Source organism: Mirounga leonina, unplaced genomic scaffold, assembly GCF_011800145.1.
Source record: "Mirounga leonina isolate KUSES-001 unplaced genomic scaffold, KU_Mleo_1.0 Mir_165, whole genome shotgun sequence".
Taxonomy (NCBI): Eukaryota; Metazoa; Chordata; class Mammalia; order Carnivora; family Phocidae; genus Mirounga; species Mirounga leonina.
Genome location: NW_023270415.1, coordinates 20,309,111 through 20,324,875, shown reverse-complemented (window position 1 = coordinate 20,324,875; position 15,765 = coordinate 20,309,111). Strand labels below are relative to the sequence as shown.

The 15,765-nt window shown below is 38.4% G+C and overlaps 1 pseudogene; it reads left to right on the top strand.

The window, feature by feature from the left end:
- The first annotated feature begins 13,774 nt into the window (after positions 1-13,774).
- Positions 13,775-15,254, top strand: LOC118014719 (annotated as a pseudogene).
- The last annotated feature ends 511 nt before the right edge of the window (positions 15,255-15,765 follow it).

Below are 15,765 nucleotides of genomic sequence, written 5' to 3'. Positions count from 1 at the left end.
TTTAGTACTTATGTTTGTTTTCCAGAGAAGAGTTTTAGTGCTTCTAATTGAGACAATATATATGACTTGATGTAGACTACGGAATTTGCAAAGAATAATACTGAAGGACATTAATGTGGCTTTTCCAGACAGTGGATTTCTGAACACTGTTTTAGAATTAAAGCCATGGCTAGAGTTTAGCTTCTGCTGTGCTTGCGTCCAGTAGTCACTGGTGAGCAGAGGGGAGCCTTGCTGAATATAAGCAGAAGAGAGGCTGGTTTTTCTTTCAGTCCTGGATTCAGTCTCCACTAAGAGAAAGGCTTTGGTAACAGAATGAATTCATTATCTTTTCAAAGTTATTGCATCTTTGCTTTCTGTTTATAGGGAGTAAACTAGTACATGCAAAAAGCCTTCTCTTTCTACCTTATTTTTTTATCTTTTAATAATTTTGAATTTGTGTAGCCTAATATCCTCAGGTTACCTGCCTTACTTATGCAACCATTTCTGAGGAAAGCCGATCATGTGCCAACTCGGTCACAACTGACTGGATCACAGATGGGTGCCAATAACAACCGTTGAGACCTGGGGTGCAGGCAAGATAAATTGCTACCTTATCATAGAAGATTTTTTTGGGGAAGACAGATATTGAGAAACCTATAGAATTCATAAAGTTTGAAAAATCTTTCAGGAGTGTAGGAGCAGCGAGGGACATTGCCAAGAGAATGTCCCAGATACAATCGACTTAAAATAACACTGCTCAAGGCTATTGGACTCTTGACCATACTGCCACCGTTGCCTCTGATCTTTAACTGACCCCAGGAATTTAGGTCACTTTGTCTGGATTTGAATACCAGATGGAAGCACCTGGTTTTCTGAGCCTAGGTCATGTGACCGCTCTTTTAGCCAAGGAACAAGGAGAAATTCCTGGCTTCTTGTGACTGCTTCTAAAAACATGTGCAATGGAAAGTCTAAACAAATAGGAAGGAGGTTGGATGCAGGGCAGCCAAAGTTGGCAAAATCTCCTATAGTACTTGGCCTAAGGGCTGCCCAACACTAGGATCCCTAGAAGCCCATAAAGTGGTCTGGAATGAGTGTTGTTGCCCAACAGGGATAACAATTACAATGGAAACCAATCAGACATTTTCTCTTAAAAAGTTAAAATGTGATTCATACTGAGAGAACAGTTTACTTGGGGTTCTATAAGCTGAAAAGCACACAAAGAGAAGGCAATCAGCAAAAACCACAAGATAGGAGAGGGTGTGCCTAAGCAGAAGTCATGAAATAAGACTGGAGAGCGAAGTTAGTACCAGTAAGACAAGGATTTGTTCAATCATCATCAGCACAAAACTAGAGAAGGGAGTATTGGAAAACTTACAGTGAGGAAAAACAAGATATTCTGGTTTCTAGAGCTCATTATATTACAATAGTCCTTCCCATTCTGGATCTTTCTTAAAACAAGGATATTCCTATATCTCTTATTTTCTGTGTTTCAAAATAGTCTCTGCTTTAATTAGGTAAAAAGCTAAACTCTTCTAACAAATAAATTTAAAAATAGAGCCCCTTAGAAGAAATAGACATTTATATCCTGCATATGTAACATTCCAGGGCAGATAGGTAGGCTTTACTCCACAGAGTGGAGGCATCTTAGCTAACTTTAACACGAGACTTCTGGGGTTGTTCTAGTAATTTCCCTTCCAGACAGGAGAAAGGAAAGGAAAGAAAAACAAGTTCCAGAAAAGCATTTTTTTAAAGGACCTGGAAGTTGCCCAATCAATGTTACTCACATTGGTGAGTAAGTAACCAATGGTGAGAACTTAGTCACATGATCACACCTATTGACAAGGGAGGCTGGGAAATTTTGTCTTTAGCGTGGCAGCCATGTGCCTAGGAAGAAAAGAACAGATTTGGGGTAGACGGAGGATGATAAGTTACCCTATATCCTAGGGTAATTTGAGCATGTCCCTGTTCCTAGTGAGTCTTACTTTTATTTTATTTTATTTTAATTTTTTTTAATTTTTAGTGAGCCCTACTTTTATTTGAAAGTTATATCTGATGCATGAACACCTGAAGAAGAAAACAGAATTATTTTGTAGATAGACAAAGGTAGATATCATCCTGATTTGAAAAGATTAATATGTGATAGTATTCTTTTTTTTTTTTAAGATTTTATTTATTTATTTGACAGAGAGAGATACAACAAGAGAGGGAACACAAGCAGGGGAAGTGGGAGAGGGAGAAGCAGGCTTCCCACGGAGCAGGGAGCCCGATTCGGGGCTCGATCCCAGGACACTGGGATCATGACCTGAGCCGAAGGCAGACGTTTAACAACTGAGCCACCCAGGCACCCCTAAGTGATAGTATTCTTATCACGCTACCACATTTCCCAAGTTCTACCTGAATGATTCAGTCTATAGAACAGACTTCTAAGCAAAAAAATATTTCCTGCCTGGCCTTAATCTTCTTTTCAGGACCTATCGATGAAAACAGGTATTGCAAATGGGAGATGTGTTAGGTTTAAATTAACAAAGAGGAAGTACCCATGTTTCATTAAGTAAGGAAGAAAAAAACTCAGAAAATGTTCTAAATGTTGCTGAACATTTAAATGACAATGAAGGATCAAAAGATGGAGGGTAAAAAAATCACTTGGGAAAAACATCCTTTGGCTTTGTATTCCATAATGTATTTATCAGAATGAGTACTAGACTACGCTAACCAGCCAGCCTTCTGAAATCTTTTCTTTACACCATCTTTAGGAAATGGAATAATTAATGAAAATTTTGTGGAAAATGACATTTACTCAAAATAAAGTTCTCTCTTATGTTTGAAATCTATATGAATTTATTTTCAAGTGTACATGAAAAAGGAAAATTTAATCTAAATAATATTCTATATTATATAATGGTAAATATCTCCATATCATATCTGTTATGATAAATGAAATTCAAATTTCACATTGCTTCTTTATCTTTCCCATAGCTACCAGGGGAAAATGTCACTCTTTTAGCAATTAAAAGAATTATCCATCTGTTAATCAGATGTTCATTATTTACTCTCAACTCAGTAAACACATGTTTATTATATTTAGCTACCAAAATATGCCAATTCAGTGAGAAAAATATTCCAAATAATGAATATAAAATATGACTAAATATTTGGTAGTTAGTCATTAATGTTGAATTCTAACAGTCTGAAAATGAGGTGAAAATGAAGGACATTACAAATCATTCCTCTTTGCTGATGAGTCTCATCAACAAACACATCTGGACAATTCCTTTTACTCAATTCAGGTAGGCTTTTGTTTTTTGTTTTGGATAGGAAGAGCAGCTCCCCAAAATGGAAACAACAAAAATGAAAATCAATCTGAAAGGTTCTAAAATATAGACATCTGGTTACAAGTTCTCAAATATTTTTATTTGGCATATTCATTTAGTCAGAACCACATTTGGTTCTGACTAAAGTTTGGAGGGTTTGTGTGATTTGCTGTTTGTTTTATCATATTGATGCTTCTCTTACTTTAAAGACTGGTGGTTACAAATCCCTTGCCTTCCCGTACCCATGTATGCTTGTTTTTTTCCCCCTTTGTGAGCAACTTTTGAATATTGCTTTCAGTCACTGCAATTTTCATCTTTTCACTCCTTTTGGATCTTAAATTCCCTTTCCCTGTTCTAGAGAATTCTCAAGAAAGACCACAATGGACCCTAATGCATCTTTGAATCTGACTCTGGTAAGCCAGCAGTAAAAACATGTGGGGGTATTGCTGTTGTTGTTTTGCATTTGTAAACATATCAGTCACGAGAAACGGGGGAAGATTTTTATGATAGATAGTGTGCCTATTAATGTTAGCAAAAAGTAGAGATATATAATCAAGGCAACTGATTCTTTATGACCCTGCTCTAAGGCCCTGCATGTGGGTGCCATATTGTCACAAGAAAGGAATTTTGTAGTTGGATGTAGTGCCTGCCTTTCTTCATCTTTATTTCCTTCTTAACAAACATATGGCTTTGACCTTAAAATTAGGTGTCCTGGGTTTCTAGTTTTCCTGTCTTATTTACCACCATGTCTTAGAGCTTGCTGCTTTTAAATTTAACTCTGGCTTAATCTTGGGACATTATTCTGCCTTCAGAACTGTTCTGATGACTTCAGCCTGAAGTGTCCAGGCCCCATCACGCCCTTGGCACAGCTCAGTTAGGTCAAGTATCAACATTATCAAAAGATTCTATAATGTCGGCATTGATGATTAGGGAAATCATGATGAAGATGTCTCAGAGATGTTAACATTTCCTCTCTTTATTAACTCAGGCATCAACTGATCTAAAGTTGACAGCACCTTCCCTTGTCACTAGATTGAAAGTCAGTGACTTCTTAATGTATGGGAAGCTACCTTCACTATAGGTATCTATAAGCAGAGAGTTCTGACTTCTTCATGAATTGTGGTTTTCCAGGGTCTGCACCCAGACTTAGGCTGCTGTAGACTCAGAGCCATTAGCAAACATATCTAAAGGCACAAATCTGAACTCTGCATTGGTTCATGTAGATGTTTATTATAGATAGCTGCCTTCTGATGGATCAGGTAGGATAGCATGTGTTGAACGCCCTTGCTCTGTGCTAACATTTGTTCTGGTACAATAGTAACTTCAGTCTGATTATTTTTCTTCCCTCTGTGTTAAATAAATATCATGATAGTCTGAAATGAAGTTCTAACTCTTCTTATGCTATAATTTAAAATGGACAAGAAGAACAGCTAAAGTTTTTGAGCGAGTCATTCTAAAAATAAACAGGAAGTACTGTTTTTATAAAAGGATTAGAAACTGAGTAAATTAATCTAAGCCACATCAGTGAATTAGTGAAAGGGTTGAGAACAGATTTCATGTTTTATGACATCTGGTCTGGTTCTTAGACTCCTTGTCTACTGTCTCACTGTGTGTTCTTGGAAAAATCACTTCCCATATACTCATTTTATGGGAAAATTACATTGAATCCATCTTATAAATGTACTGAGGGAAATCTAAAATCCCTTGAGGGCGAGGCTGGTGTCTGTTTTCACTTGCTTACACATGCATTGCTGCCTCTTGTAATTGAGGAGGACATTCTTGATGACTTACTATCTGCATGTTTCAAAAGACCAACCCAGAGCAAAGTCCTTTTCTCCCTAACCCACAGAACTTTTATAGACCTTCATTCATGGGATAGGCTCTAGGGATCCTGGGGAAGCAATTCTGACAGTTATAAATGTTTCAGACTTTTGTGCTCTGTCTCTTCAAAATTTCTACCTCTCCTTCAATTCTCAGTATTTGTATAAGAAAGATGCCATTATTTATAAATAGTTTTTAACACTTGCCAGTCTGTTAGCATGACTAATTAGATTCTACTGGCCATTCCAACCAAGCAGCACCTGTGGAGGGCAATGGGTGAAGAGATGGAGAGGAGAGCACCAAGGAATAAGGAGCCGCCATGACTTTCCTACATCAGAGCAACAAGTGGTTTTATTTCCTGTCCTTGATTTTCTGCTTTGAAACTACTGCCTCCAAGTACTAACCTTGAGTCCAGTCTAGACAAAGAAATGAAAGTTTGCATTTCAATGTGATCCTTATGAATGCATTGTAGTGCTATGGGCCAGAAAGTTGTGGGTTATCCACCCAAACTCATGCTGATTATTTCAGAGTAGCAGAAGACACACTTCGGAGTCTCCTGCCAGGCTCGGAGTGATGCAGCTGGTGACTCAAATCAATTTACCTTTCAGTTCTACCTGATATTCTCAAACAGACCTACTCACAGACATACTGCTAAGTCAGTGTATGTCTCTAGTTTTCTGGGTTCCTAAGTTGAGGTGACATGGTGAGAGAGAAGCTAATGAGGTGGATTTCAGAGTCCCCGCTCCTATTCAAACCCTAAAAATCCTGATTTGATTAGGACTTACCTTTACAATATCCTTGGGGAAAAAAGCACTTCACTGACTTCATTCAGGTCTTTTTTTTTTTAAGATTGTATTTATTTATTTTTGGCGGGGGGAAGAGAGAGAGAGCATGTGTGCAGGGGTAGGGGCAGAGGGAGAAGCAGACTCCCTGCTGAGCAGGGAGCCTGATGCGGGACTTGATTCCAGGACCCTGGGATCATGACCTGAGTTAACAAACTGAGTCACCCAGGTGCCCTTCATTTAGGTTTTTACAGATAAAACAGAGCAACTTCATCTTTAAATAGAAGGGTTAACATTGCTTAAGTAACGGAAATACACATACATGTTCTGCTTTTGTACATTCTTGTCACAGTAGAATAACTGATCAGAATATATTGCAAGGAACAGAGCTCTGTCTCCCTTGATGCTGTCATCATGACCCGAAAGAGATGTTTCAGTGAAGTATCTTCAAAACCAGGGACCACATAGAAAATGTGAGTCAGAGAGACCCTGTACCTAATCAGTCTGCTGAAACGAATGGTACTGATTACAACATCCCTATAGTTTCTTTCAAATTCTTCCAAAAATGATATACTGAGCGAAATATATAAGCTATTAAAAATGAAGAGCAAGCAGGCAACTGGAAATAAAAGTGCTAACATGCCATTTTAAGTGGGAACACATGGTCTGCTGGAATACGGGTGTGGACAATAAATGCTAAGGCGAGGGATTATAAGAATGACATTATAAACGAGTATCTTTAGAGCCCTAAGAAGAACTGTTTTTCTCCTTTTCCACTCTTTCTCATTACTCCATCATTTTTGGGCAATTTCCAGGTTCAGTGGGATTCAGGAGAAGCAACATCACTGGTAAAAACTCACCGATATTGACAATATTCCCCCACGTGAAATTTACATGGGACTATGTTAAGGCCAAAACGAGTTTGTGTGACATTTCATTGACAGAGCACAAACTGGGCTGATTTATGTCTTTGTTTTGGAGATGGAATTTTTCACAACCAATTAAATGGATTTCTTTTCTTGTATTCTGCAGCAAAATGATTAGTAATCTATTTCATTTTAAAATAAATAATGGGCCTTGAGAAATCTAGTCTTTCCTCTTTAATAACAATACTCAAAATATGCAATGTCCCAATGGGCAATATAAAAAGATAGTGCTGAGGATGTAATAAATAATTCACTGATATCTAAGATTATTTTCACTTACATAAGGAGTCATTAACCTTATTCAGCATATTTTTTTATAAACAAATAACATAACTTTACAACTGAAGCCTGAGTGAGTAGAGACACATTGTCTCTCATCACTCCTCAGTATAATTATCCATTTCCCTTAGTCACCACAAGGCAAACTACTCACAAAGAACATAGTATTTAAGCTATAGAATGGGAGGCATTTTTGTGACAAACAAAACAAAAGAAGCAGAAAGAAGTAAAAGGAAATTTGGATCACTGTCATTCTCTTTGTTTGTATTCTGGTTTTATAGGTTGAGTGGTTTAGAAGATTTTGCTAACACCTGTGAACCAACTAATACTTCTTGCTAAAAAGATAACCAAGGCTATCAGGTGGCATTCCCACTAGGTAGAGCATGTTTGGAAATGAATGATATGGACAGACACAGCAAACCATGATTTACTACGGGCAGCGGGCAGCTGTAGACATGATCACTAGAGCTTGAGTTTAGGCTTGTGGAGTTGTACCATGTACAGCTTCCTGCATCCACTCACCAGCTAAATATGGTTCATTTGCTTGCTTGAATGCAGGGTGAAAGGACGATAGCAATACCTTTTATACGAGGCACCTGTTAGAGAGGATGAAGAACTAACGAGTGAAGTCAGGAAGGAAACATTGAGACATTTTTCTAAGGAGGCAAAAAAAGAGTTTGAATCTTATGGCCCTTCCCTTGTCATGTGTTTTATTCCAGCTGATGTAAACTGGTCTATCTGCCTGAGTGCCGCTCGAGTTGGGACAGTGGTTAAGGGCACAGATTTCAGTCAAGCAGGCATGAGGTCCTATCTCAGCTTTGCCACATGTGATCTGTTGAATGTTTGGCAAATTGTTAAGCTCTTGGAATTTCCAGTTCCTTTATCCATAAGTTGGATGAGAATCCCCATAGGTGAGAGTTAAATGAGGCAATGCAGGTAAAATGCTTACCAGAATACCCATCACTTATTAGAAGAATAATCAATACTTGGAGGAGACTCTGACCTCCTACTACCTACCCTCTGTGCCACTGTGCTGAGGTCATTTCTACTCCCCTTCTTTCTCTCCTTGGCTCCCCAGGCTCATTCTCATTTCCTACTCTGATCCTTTATCTGCTGTCAAACTTGTCCAGGATTACATAGTCACTTTCCTGTCCTTCCTGGTCTTTAAAAAGGAAAGCTTACATGTGTCTTAGGACATTTTCTTTTGCTTTTTCTGCTGCCTGGGCAGGTTTACCTCTGATCTTCATGGAGCAATTTTCTTCATTGGTTTGGTCTCATTTTCCTATCACATCCTCGATTAGACTTTTCCTGAACAATAGCAGTAGCCTTCAGCTTTCCATCTGCTGGCATTGCCCTATTTTATTGTCTTCATAGCGCTTCTCATTAACTTACATTGATTTTTTATTTATTTTCCGTCTCTTTCTACTGGAATATGAGCTCCATGAGACCATTTCTGCAACTCCAGCATCTAAAATCGTGTATGACATGAGGTTAATGTTAAAATAATGTGTTGAATAAGTGAATAAATTTATTGAGCCTCTACTCTGTGCTACACTATTGGGAATTAAGAATATGATGGTCAGAAACATAGACATCCTCCATGTATGTCTGGAACTGCAGGGGAGGAAAAGCAATTTGCTCTTCTGCATTCTTTGTTGAGACCTCCCTGTAATAAAAAGATTAACAGGAAAAAAAAAAAAAAAGAACAAGCAGAACTTGAATAATACATATACCTTCTGTATACATGGGAGATACCCAGGAAAACTGAGTAACTCCCCAAAATGGCCCAAGCCATCACCTTGAATATCATCTCCATCTAAAGACAAAAAGTGTATAGAGGGGTGAGGAGCCAGTTATGGGAGGTTTTCAGGCAAAGCACCGTAAAAGAGGGTATAGTTGTTATGCAGATATTAGTCTTGGCTTTCTCCATTGATTAGAGTTTCTAGAGATTTGGTTATTTCCTCTTTCTCTAGGGGGAGGGAGACACCTTTACAGAGATTTCCCTTATAAATATAAAGGGGTAATTTCTACTGGGTTTGCAGAACTTCTCCTATATCTGCTTTTATTTTTTTTAATAACCAGTTCAAACTAATCTTATTCCAAAGAAGTGTATTTTGGGTGGCATATTCTGCTCCCTTTAAGAATTTACAATTTAGTGGAACATATATAGAACAAACAGACAAATAAATGCATAATTATAAACCACAGGTGAACCTGAACCTGACCTATTTAGGAGATAGGGAAAGTGTCCTTGAGGATACTATATTTGAGCTATTCATGACCCGAGATATGAAGAAGTGAATAAAAGTTATCTCGGTGATAGGGATGGGTGGAAAAGGAATTCCATACAGAATGTACTGGCCCTGAAATGGTGCAGGATAGAGGGTAGTGGAATCATAGAGAGATAATGGTGTGACCCACTGGGTGCTCAGCCTTCTGCCAGTTCCTTTGGGAATATCCAGGGAAGAGGCTCTAGTGACTGAAATCCAGTTGAAAATCAAGAAGTAGGAATTCTATTTTCAACTTTTTTTTTTAAAGATTTTATTTATTTATTTGACAGAGAGAGAGAGATAGCGAGAGAGGAAACACAAGCAAGGGGAGTGGGAGAGGGAGAAGCAGGCTTCCTGCGAAGCAGGGAGCCCGATGTGGGGCTCGATCCCACGACCCTGGGATCGTGACCTGAGCCGAAGGCAGACTCTTAACGACTGAGCCACCCAGGCGCCCCCTATTTTCAACTTTTTGAGGAACCTCCATACTGTTTTCCAGAGTGGCTGCACCAGCTTGCATTCCCACCAACAGTGTAGGAGGGTTCCCCTTTCTCTGCATCCTCACCAACATCTGTCTTTCCTGACAAACTGAGGGTTGCTGGAGTGGTGGGGGGCGGGAGGGTTGGGATGGCTGGGTGATAGACTTTGGGGAAGGTATGTGTTATGGTGAGCGCTGTGAATTGTGTAAGACTGATGAATCACAGACCTGTACCTCTGAAACACATAATACATTATATGTTAAAAAAAAAAGAGAGAGAGAAGATTGTAGGAAGGGAAAAATGAAGAGGGGGAAATTGGAGGGGACATGAACCACGGGAGACTATGGACTCTGAGAAACAAACTGAGGGTTTTAGAGGAGAGGGGTGTGGGGGGATGTGTTAGCCTGGTGATGGGTATTAAAGAGGGCACATATTGAATGGAGCACTGGGTGTTATACACAAACAATGAATCATGGAACACTACATCAAAAACTAATGATGTAATGTACGGTGATTAACATAACATAATAAAATAAAATAAAATAAACAAAAAAGAAGTGGGAATTCTACAGACGATTATTTTTTCTTTCTTTTTTTTGAACTTCTTTTCAGTTTTCTCAGAATGCTGATTCCTTCTTTAGCTAAGAGGGAGAAGTGGTAAAAAGGAAAGCCCTGCATGAGGATTTTCCATATTTTCACATTTAACCCAGAATAATATATATAAATGCAAGAATAGAAAATGTTTAATAATAATTTGAAATTAAATCTACTTAGATTTCTAAAATAAGACTGGTAAATAGAATAGAGAATATAGTAAGTAAAAGCCTATAAAACCCTCAGCTCACATATGGAACAGTCTAAAGATATCATATTTGTATAAAACTTGGATAATTAAAGAATTATGCCTCAAGAATGTCTTTGAAAGACTGTGATAACCACTAGTACTATTAAAAATATATTGTGTACTTTTAAAAACACTAGAGAAGAAAAAAGCTAAGAAGATATATTCTGTAGTATTTCACATAGCAGAAAATATAAAACAAATAAGACAGATGTATAAAATAAGTTGATAAAAGTGAAGCTGAGATAATCAGTTATGGAAGTAAACATAAGTCATTTTAAAACTCTATTTAAAAATGAAGACCCTCCAGGGGCGCCTGGGTGGCTCAGTCGTTAAGCGTCTGCCTTCGGCTCAGGTCATGATCCCAGGGTCCTGGGATTGAGCCCCGCATTGGGCTCCCTGCTCAGCCAGGAGCCTGCTTGTCCCTCTTCCACTCCCCCTGCTTGTGTTTCCTCTGTAGCTCTCTCTCTCTCTGTGTCAAATAAATAAATCTTTAAAAAAATAAATAAAAATAAATAAATAAATTAATTAATTAATTAATTAATTAAATAAAAATGAAGACCCTTGGATTGCATTACTAAACAAAATCCAGCTAAAACTTATGCATATGTTATAAATCTAACAAAGCAAAGCAAAATATTAAAAACAAATGGGCAGAACTATCAAGGAAAAACAAAGAAAGAATGTGAGGGAAGTGTGGGTATAATGTTAGCTGTAGGCAAAGTAGAAAAAGTATAAAATGAGGAGGGTCATTTGTAATTAAAGGAAAAAGCTTACAAAAAAATAGCTTATCTTTACAATTACAAATGTAAGTTGGAGATAGCATATGCTGATCCAGCTAACATCAAACTATATAAAACAAAAATTACATAAGTCCAAATAAATAAATAAGAACAGAATTGTCAGAAATTTTACTACCTTACTCAGCCCTGAGATTTAAAAAATTAAAACAGATTAAAATTAAAAAAATAGAGAATAAAACACTGTAGGAATGTATTTCTTTAAAATTGAATAATAGATATAACAATTTAAATTCAAGTGTTGTTTTTCTTGTCTACTAGCTATGTGACTTCCTTTCTCCCTCCGTAAATGGAAGATGTTAACAATGTCAAGTCACAGTATGATTCTGTAGATTAAATGAGATAATATCTTTAATTGCATAGCCTAGTACCAGGTAAACTCTTAAAAATGCTATTATCATTATTGTCATAAGTAAGAAAAATCTTGTCTGCTATGACTAGAAACTACTCATTTATTCTGCCTTTGGGTGGAATGTTCCTAAACATAGCTCTCATATTATGTGACAAAGAAAGCTTCAAAAGAAAAACTGAATGAACCAATTTCTAATAAAAATAAAAATAAATAATAAAAGTTTATCTAAAGATAATGCAAACACATGCAAATTTAAATCTACCATCTCTAATACTTAGAAACTATCTAGACATGATTATTAAAACCCAAGGGATACAGCCAAAGCTGTACTTAAAGGAAAATTCATTGATTGAAAACCTTTTGTTAGAAAGTGAAAATAAATAAGCTAACTCCTCTACTAAAGCATTTTAAATGGCAGTAAAATTACATCAAGGAAGCAAGAAGAAACGATAAAAATGAAAACAGATGTTAAACATCAAAAGTGTAAGTGATATTTTGGTAAGCAGAATAATGTGTTTTCCCGTCCCTCCCAGATGACCATGCCTTGATCCCCAGAACCTGTAAATATGTTAGGTTACATGGCAAAGGGGAGTTAGGGTTGTGAGAGAAATAAGGTGACCAATTAGCTGTTTTTAAAATAGGAAGCTTACCCAGGCTAATCTGGATGGACTCAATGGAATCACAAGGGTCCTTAAAGTGGAAAAGAGAGGCAGAAGAAGTGACAGCATCAGAGGCAGATGTGACTACAGAAAGTCTATTGATACAACACAGAAGAGCTGGGCCTCCTGTGTCTAGCTTTTCAGGTGGAGAAATGGAACTGCAAGACAAGGAATGGAGGCTGCCTCTTGAAGCTGGAAAAGCAAGGAAATGGAAGCACCCCTGGCACCTTTAGATAGGAGTACAGTCCTTCCTGCACCTCGATTTTAGTCCAGGGAGACCTACACCAGTTCTGACCTACACAACCATGAAATCATAAATTTGTGTTGTTTTCAAGCACCTAATTTGTGCAATTTGTTACAGCAGCCACAGAAAGCAACTACAAATATATTCAGGAACTTGTCATGTAGTAGAAACAATCAGATAAGCTAAACTTCTGATTTTAAAGAAGAAAAAAAATCAGTAATAAATGAGTTACATTTTAATGAGATTGCAAGAGACGAAACATGACTGTAGTGAATAAAATTCTATGGTAATATATTTGAAAATCTTGAAGAAATAAGACATTACATTAGGAAATATAAATTAGCAGAGCTGACTTAGAAGCCTGAATTAAGTGATAATCAGAAGAAATAGACAAATGTATATAAAATAATTTCATTCAGGGAAGTGTCTTGTTAGACTTTGGTGAACTTATTTTTAAATGTCAATGAAAAGATTTCTTTATTGTGTAAATTATTCCAAGATTTAGAAAAATAAAGAAATCTGTTCTACTCAGAGTATTTTATAAAGTTGGTAGAACCTTGGCATCAAAACTGGGTAAGATAATCCAGAACAGTAAAGTAGACAACAGTATAAAAATTAAAATTCTTGGGGTGCCTGGGTGGCTTAGTCATGATCTCAGGGTCCTAGGATTAAGCCCCACATTGGACTCCCTCCTCAGTGGGAAGCCTGCTTCTCCCTCTCCCTCTGTTGCTCCTCCTGCTTGTCTCTCTTGCTCTCTCTCTCTGTCAAATAAATAAATAAATAAAGTCTTTTAAAAAATTAAAATTCTTGAAATAGAACTTAGGATATTATTCATAAGTTTGAGATGTAACAAAAGTGGCATCACCAAACAGTATGAGAGAAAGGTGCATAACAGAGAGGGGATAATTATACACTCTACATTACACAAAAATAATATTCTGGATAAGTAAAGAGTTAAATATTATTGCCATTAAAAAAAACTAGAGCTGAGCCCCCCTCCACCCCCCCGACTGGCTCCCAGAGAGCTTCCTAAAGCGAGCGAACCCAGTTAGCACCTCTTGAAATGGAGATGGTCACTTCTTCAGATAGCTCCCCAGCTCTGGAAAATGAGAATCCTCAAGAGACCCCAGAATCCAACAATAGTGTGTATACTTCCTTCATGAAGTCTCATCGCTGCTATGACCTGATTCCCACAAGCTCCAAATTGGTTGTATTTGATACTTCCCTGCAGGTGAAGAAAGCTTTCTTTGCTTTGGTGACTAATGGTGTATGAGCTGCCCCTTTGTGGGATAGTAAGAAGCAAAGTTTTGTAGGCATGCTAACCATCACCGATTTCATCAATATCCTGCATCGATATTATAAATCAGCCTTGGTACAGATCTATGAGCTGGAAGAACACAAGATAGAAACTTGGAGAGAGGTGTACCTACAGGATGCCTTCAAACCACTCGTCTGCATTTCTCCTAATGCCAGCTTGTTCGATGCTGTCTCTTCATTAATTTGAAACAAGATCCACAGACTGCCAGTTATTGACCGGGAATCAGGCAACACTTTGTACATCCTCACCCACAAACACATCCTCAAGTTCCTCAAATTGTTTATCACTGAGTTCCCCAAGCCAGAGTTCATGTCTAAGTCTCTGGAAGAGCTACAGATTGGCACCTATGCCAACATTGCTATGGTCCGCACCACCACCCCTGTCTATGTGGCTCTGGGCATCTTTGTTCAACACCGAATCTCAGCACTGCCAGTAGTAGATGAGAAAGGGCGTGTGGTGGATATCTACTCCAAGTTTGATGTTATCAGTCTGGCAGCAGAAAAGACCTGCAACAACCTAGATGTGTCTGTGACCAAAGCCCTACAACATCGATCCCATTACTTTGAGGGTGTCCTCAAGTGCTACCTGCACGAGACTCTGGAGACCATCATCAACAGGCTGGTGGAAGCAGAGGTTCACCGGCTTGTCGTGGTGGATGAGATGTGGTCAAGGGGATTGTATCACTGTCTGACATCCTGCAGGCCCTGGTGCTCACAGGAGGAGAGAAGCCCTGAGCTGGGGAAGGGGTCAGGCAGCACCAGGGGCTATGCCCCACTCACTGCCTGCCCAAAGTTCTAGGAACCACAGGTGAAACCTTGAGAGAATTGTGACTCTCTTCCCTGCTCGGGAGCCGGGGAGGGTGCGGGGGGAGGAAGGAGAATGATTTTTAGCTGTCCTTATCCTCATGCATACAGCCTAGCACATCCTAGCCCCAGCCCTATTAGATGTAGCCCCCTTTCTGGGTGAATGATAGGCTGTGTGCCCCTCAGGCCAATTCTGATCTCTGAGAGATCCCCAGACCTCACCCAGCCTTTGCCTCCCTCTCTGCCCCTGACTCCACCCTAAGATAATAGCACAACAAAACTCTTCCAAAAGATATTTTTATTCATCCTGTTTCATGCTATATGGAGGAGGCTGAGTCCATTTAGTGACATTTCTTCCCATAATGGGAATGGGGAGGATTGTAGGGAGGAGGGTCTTTGGGTTCCTGTACTATGTGCATATGAAGGGAGATGGGGGTTAGGTGGAGGAGGAGGGCAGAGTGATTAGCTGAGGTTATTGCTTTTCATGGCAAACCTAATTAAAATGACAGGAACCTCTTCAAAAAAAAAAAAAACTAGAGTATGTAATATCATGATGCAGGAAGGATCACAAATCATTAAGGAGGGGATATGTCATTTTTAAATGGCACAGAAAAATCTGGCCATTAGCATTTAAAAGATAATTTTTGATAGTTATCACACTTTTCTCACTAAATTAAAGGCCAGATAAATTAAAGTTAAATGACAGAGCTGTTAGAAGTGGGGAGTTGCTTTGTGACAGATAGATTGCTCAGGGTCTGGACTTATTCTTACAGATATTGGAGGACTCTATCTGTTGGGATGCTGTATAAAGGCCACTGGAGAGGTCTCTGATCATTCAAGCAAAAATACCCTCCTCTGGTCACTCTGTATATTTGCCTTCTTATTTCATTCATGGCACTCATCA